Source organism: Cervus canadensis, chromosome 6 (genome assembly GCF_019320065.1).
Source record: "Cervus canadensis isolate Bull #8, Minnesota chromosome 6, ASM1932006v1, whole genome shotgun sequence".
NCBI classification, from domain to species: domain Eukaryota; kingdom Metazoa; phylum Chordata; class Mammalia; order Artiodactyla; family Cervidae; genus Cervus; species Cervus canadensis.
The window spans coordinates 32,525,593-32,532,395 of record NC_057391.1 but is presented as its reverse complement, the minus strand read 5'-3'; positions in this window follow the sequence as shown (position 1 = coordinate 32,532,395).

Here is a 6,803-nt window from a genome sequence, read left to right as displayed (position 1 = left end):
GTTAAGGGGCGCCCAGAGAGCTGGTAAGACATTATTTCTGGGTGTGTCTATGAGGTGTTTCTGGAAGAAATTAACATTTGAGTAGGTAAACTGAGTAAAGAAGACTGTGCTCCCCAATGTAGGTGGGCATCATCCCATCTGTTGAGGGCCTTAATAGAACAAAAGAGCAGAGGAAGGGGGACTTTCCTCCCTTTGCCTGAGATGAGACATTCATCTTCTGCCCTTGGACATCAGCACTTCTAGTTCTTTGGCCTTCAGACTCAAACCAGGATGTAACACCATCAGCTCCCCTGGTTCTTCGGCCTTCAGACTCAGACACTGAACTGTATAACCAGGTTTCCTGGATTTCCAGCTTTTTAGACAACAGACTGTGGTTTTTCTCAGCCTCCATAATCACATGAGCCAATTCCCATAATAAATCTCCTCATATATATCTATGCCTATGGAGATATATCGGGCTTCCCAGGTAGCTCAGCAGGTAAAGAATCTGCCTGCAATGCAGGAGATGCAGGTTTGATCCTTGGGTCAGGAAAATCCCCTGGAGGAGGGCATGGCAACCCACTCCAGTAATCTTGTCTAGAGAATCCCATGGACAGAGGAGTCTGGCGGGCTACGGTCCATGGGGTCGCAGAGTCTCACACGGCTGAAGCAACTTAGCATAGGTTCTGTTTCTCTGGAGAACTCTGACTAATAAATATAGTGTTCAAATATAATAAATAATATTGAGGTAACAAAAAGTTACCTCAGGGAAAAGTATGCTTTTTCCCTGAAATGTTCAAATTAAGTCAATCCACTAGACATTTTCATTAAGAAAAAAACATATGGCAAATGTTCAAAATAGATCACTCACACAAATACAGCAAAGGCAAAAACAATAGGATGTGTTTAATAAATTTAAAACATCCCAACAGACAGTCTTCACATTTTTAAGGGAAAATAGAGAATAATCAAACAGATATTTCCAAATAACTTTTAACAATCTAAGCAATGGTGTGGAGGGGTGGAGGAAGGAGGGTTTATTACAGCCAAACCCATTCCTACATGGCTTCAGTGAGACTTGGAGAAAGAAACGTTTCAAGGACAAACACCACCTCTTATTTCTTACTCACATACCAATTACGTAGTCTTTAGAATTATGAGTACAGAGATCCCTTGACAAGTGGGCACTATCACTGCACCAAGGGCAAATTTTCCCTACAGTCAGTTAATAGGGGACTGCCAATTACAGATCTTTCTCGGGCACCCTTGTGACCGCAGAGAAATTAGCAACTGAGTAGGGAGGTGTAAGACAGGAACATTGATGACCCCACAAGCCAGGTAACCAAACACACTGGAATGGAAGAGAATGAGGTTGCAGAATGAACAATGCAAAAGGTTTTAAAATGGAGGCTTTTTAACATTTTAATACATGACAGCTTAAAAGCATTGATGTTCAGTTTTAGTTGCAGGTGATACTCTGTGTCGGTACTGTCCAACCAAAATACAGTGCAAGCCATGTGTGTAATTTAAATTTTCTAGAAACCCCATTTAAAAATGTAAAAAAAAAAAAAGATGAAATTAATTTTAACATTACATTTTATTTAAGCCAATATGCCCAATATATTATCATGTAAATGTGCCATAAATAGAAAAATGTATTAATGAGGAATTCTACATTTTTTTCTTATTAAAGTCTTTGAAATCTAATGTGTACATTACACTTACAGCACCTCTCATTGACCACATGTGGCCAGTGGCTACTTTATCAGACATTATAACTCTGTATGCATTCTAAGAACATTCATTCATTCACTCAGTTAATATATAACAAGTGCCTACTTTGTGCCGAATACTGTGCAATACATTAATAATTAACACATCTCTGCTCAGATAGAGGAGGCAATTGCACCCCACTCCAGTGTTCTTGCCTGGAGAATCCCAGGGACAGGGGAGCCTGGTGGGCTGTAGTCCATGGGGTCGCACAGAGTCAGACACGACTGAAGTGACTTAGCAGCAACAGCAGCAGTTCAAATAGAGCTTGGAGTTCATCATCTTTGCAGGAACACAGACATTAAGAAAATGTTTATGAAGGAGTGCTATACAGGAAATGTATAGTGTTGCAAGAGTATAAAATGTGTGTACAAATGCTTTCAGTCATGTTCAGTTCTTTGCAGCCCTATGAACTGTAGCCTACCAGGCTCCTCTGTCCATGGGATTCTCCAGGCAAGAATACTGGAGTGGGTTGCCATGCCCTCCTCCAGGGGATCTCCCCTACCAAGGGATCAAACCCAAGTCTCTATGTCTTCTGCTTTGGCAGGCAGGTTCTTTACCACTAGCTCCACCTGGGAAGTATCAAGTATAGAACAAAATGGGCTATCAGCTAGGAAGGAGCAATCAAGAAAATATTCATGAAAAAAGCAACATCTGATCTGAAATTAGAAGGACAAATAGAAGTTGATTAAGTTTGGAAGCTGAGAGAAGGGTGGAAACAGGGAGAAAAGTGGTTCAGGCAGCCCTTGAGGATCAGATAAGGACAAGGAACTGAACAAGAGCCCATGAGCTGAAAGCATAGTGCATAAGGAGAAGCACAGCAAAAAAATGAAGTCAAAAAAGAGGGAGAAATCACACCCATCAAGAAGGTGTGTTTTATCATAATAGCACATGGCAGCTTGGGGATAATGTTAGAGAGGGTGTGAGATGATCAGATTGCACATGAAGAAGGTTATACAGAGTGATTTTTTTGGAGATCACACTGAGGGCTTTAGCAGCTGCTCAGGAAAAAGATGGTGGCGGTTCAAAACAGGATAGTGGAGAGAGATGCCAGAAATATCTAGGATGTAGACTAAGTAGGATATGATGCCAATGACTAAGTTGGGTGTGAGCAGTGAGAGAGAGGGATGCCAGCTGAGAAACCAGGTAAACGGTAGCACCATGTGATGAACTGGAGATATCATGGAAGAGCAAGTCTGAGGTGGAAGAACATGAGTTCTATTTTGAACATGTTCATGTTGAGGTGCCTATTGTACATCCAAGAAGGAATATCATTTAGACTTGCACCTGCAGAGAGGTTTGAGCTAAAAGTTTAACCTTAGAGGTCAGCAAAAAGATCTAAAGCCACAGAAATGAATGAAATCACCTAGAGTCCAAATGTCCAGTGCAAGAACAGAGGACTTGGTCTGAGAAGCTTCATCATGTAAAGACCAAATAAGAAGAATCCCAAGATGGCAGAGATATGTCCAGGGAAGTCAGAGGATGATAATGCAGAACCAGGACAGGACAGGGAAGCTAAGAAAAGAGTTTTCTCTAGGAAGGAGTGAATGGTGAATGTGTGAAAACCACATAAAAAAGTCAAGGAAGGTAAGAAGAAAGAATTGTCCACTGGACCTAAAAACCAGACAATATTGTAAGAGCAGCTCCCATGGAGCAGTGGGGGCCATGGAATCAGAACATGGAGATGACATGTTTCAAAAGCTGTGACAATCTGGTTATGACAGGAAGATAAGAGTCAAGGCAGTAACTTCATCTCCATTCTCTATTCTCTTGCTTCTATCTGCCAGGGACCCACCACAGACTCAGCGCTGACATACACATAGTTACAGCTACACACAGAAGGTCTGCCCACAGCTAAAGCCAAGCAAACATAATCCCCACAGTGGGGAAAGTGACTAAATATTACAAGGTGATTGCTGGCCATCAAAAGATGCTTCCTTTTCAAGGAACCCCCAAGTGTAAAAGGATCGGCACTGTGGTCAGGAGATTGTTCCAAAACATTCTTCTGTCACTGAGGGACTCCTAGGCTACAGAACTGTATATGTGTTCATCTATCTCTGGTCTGTGGTGATCATCATTATTCCCTATCTATCTTCCTACCTTCAGAACAACTGGGAAGAAAAATGTCCGTGGGCAAGCCAGTGAGACATTGAAGATGGAGAAAGAGAGAGGACATAAAACTGAATCGCCGGGTTTGAGAACCAAAGGGAACCTGTCAACTCATTTCTAAGATCCTGAGCAGACTGTCTGTAAGAGGTAGTTTCCGTAGATTGCAAAACCTTGAAAGACAGCATGGTGAAAAAAAATAAGCTGAAACCTCAGATCTGCCTGGATTCAAACCCTGATGTCCTTCCTGCTGCATTTCCTCAGGTAACTCACTTCCAAAGGGTAAGCCTCCATTTCTTCATCCACAAAAAGGGTCTGATATCCCCTTACAGTCTTGTGGCAGAAATTAAATGGGATAATGCTTAGGATGGAAAGCACTCACTCAACTGCCTGGCACTGAATAGTTATAGATAGTTAATAAATGTTCATTTCTTCCCATAAGAGGCTTCTGACCCTTCTGACTCTTTGATCAAAATGTCCCTTAAATGTGCATTAAACAGCATGAATGGGAGGTGTGTGCCAGTGGAATACTTCAGCAAGACCAATCAATGTGAAAATCAGAAGACCAAGCAATTTCATATGCCAACATATTCTGAAGGAGTTAGAGAAATCACGAAATCACACCAGTGATGATTCTCTGACAGATGGGTGACTAAAACAGCCTGCAACACTCTTGTTTCAGACTTCTCAGAAAAGAATGAAGTTACAGTGATCTCTAGTATGGTTCCCCCCAACACATATGAGGAGATTTTGTCACCAATATCCTTCCTAACACAAAAAACCAATGAGATTTTCCCACTTCTCCATGGTCAACTTCAGAACCATAGCTAAACAACCACTTTTTAAAGGATTTAACATTGCAGGAAATATCTTTTTTTAATTTCATCTCGTTCATCAATTTGGAGATTAGTGGGCCTGTATTCTGCTTCCTTATCCATTATCCCAGATTTTGAGCTATGGATCATTTCTCCAGATCTCAAGGTCAGCAGGGATGCTCTGACATCAATCTCTCTGCTCTTCAGAGGGAGCTTGTCCTAAGGCCATGCTCATCCTCTATGCTCTCTCAGCACAGTCAGTGACAGACTCTGGGCTTAGCCAAGATTTCAAAATCTTCTCCTCTCTTGCCTCCAGAAAACATTCAAAACACTGTGAATTAAAAGAGCATCGTTCCAGAGTTAAATGTTTAACCAAATCTAACACAATTTTTAGAGTACATTAGTTAGTACTTTAATATTCTTCTTGACTCTCCTCACAACTGAGCCAGACTCAGTACAGAGAACAAGTGAAGACTTGCCCTTTTCAAGGGCCATTTTTGTCCAGATCCACACTAGCTGGAAACCAGGGTGATGACTACTGAATTAAGAACAAATTCTTAAATGTTGAAGCAAGGTTTCCTACAGCCCATTTTATCTTCCACATCCCCCTCCTGCAAACATTACAATCTCATTCATTAGCTTCTATGTGAGTGTGCTCAGTTGCTCAATCATGTCTGACTCTTTGAGACCCTATGGGCTGTAGCCCACCAGGCTCCTCTGTCCATGGGATTTTCCAGGCAAGAATACAGAAGTAGGTTGCCATTTCCTTCTCCAAGGGATCTTCCCAACCCAGGAATTAAACTCATGTCTCTTATGTCTCCAGCAGGCGGATTCTTTACCACTGCACCATCCTGGGAAGCCCAAAGTGTTAATCACTCAGTCATGTCTGACTCTTTGTGACCCCATGGACTGTAGCCCACCAGGCTCCTCTGTCCAAAGGATTCTCCAGGCAAGAATACTGGAGTGGGCTTCGATTCCCTTCTCCAGGGGATCTTCCTGACCCAGGGATGGAACCCGGGTCTCCTGCATTGCAGGCAGTTTCTTTACCATCTGAGTCACCTTCTGGAGGCTCCATTAGCTGCTAGCTGGTTCCCAAACATGCCCATCCCTCTGTCTCATGCTGCACTTTACTGACGCAAGTCACCTTTGCCTGGACTGACTCTCTTCATCTCCACCTAGTCAAACTTACTCACCCTTTAAGGTCCAATTCAAATGTCACCTCCTCTATGAAATTTTCAGGTCAACACAGACTGTGATGAGTTCTCACTCTACCAAACAGCCACAGCACTCAGACTATACCCACCCCATGGTGCTTTGCACAAATCAAATTTAACTCTGCTTATGTGGAGGTATAATTTATCTCTCCTACTAGTCTGTAAGTTTTCTGAAAAGAAAAATCATATGTAAACATCATAATAACTTGTATAAATAATAAGTGCTTACAAATAATCAGTGTTCAATAAATAATAATCTGCTTTTTAAAAGTCTTACCAAATGCTCAAAATCACTAATCACATAATTCTCCATTCGCCTAACACACAAGGGCTGTGTGACAGGATGGGCAGAGCCAAGGTTCTTAAGTAGTTTGCAAATTCTCACCACTTACCACATCCTAGTTTTCCTTCCAGTCATCACAACATATTCATTATGGCTTTCATTCTAAACCCAGATGAGTTCTTCAGAGAAGTCAATCCTCCTTGGAAACAGACTATATTTCATAATAAGGATTTTCAATTGGCATGGAAATTTGGTTTTCAGCCTATGGGCTGGTCCTTTAGGTTTTGACATTTCTATTGTGACAAGATAGTAAACATATTCATCATGGAAGAAAACATCCTTCCTTCTATGCAAAAGATTGAGAAGTCAGAGAGCCTACCTGCCTGCTGTTCGCCATCTCTTCAGAAAGGCAGAGTTCACTATTGGGAAGGTGGGAGCTTTCCATGACCCTATCAAAAGAGGAGCTCTAGAAAACTCACCTGTTGAGGACAGCAGGGTTTTAGTAGCTTGAAGACTGACATAATTTATAATCATTTTGTTTGAACCTATGTCATGCTCATCATGTAAGAGATTATTTTTTTCCTAAGATACACATTCCTCAATCACTTTTGAAGGTTACCAAAGCAAAATGCTCTC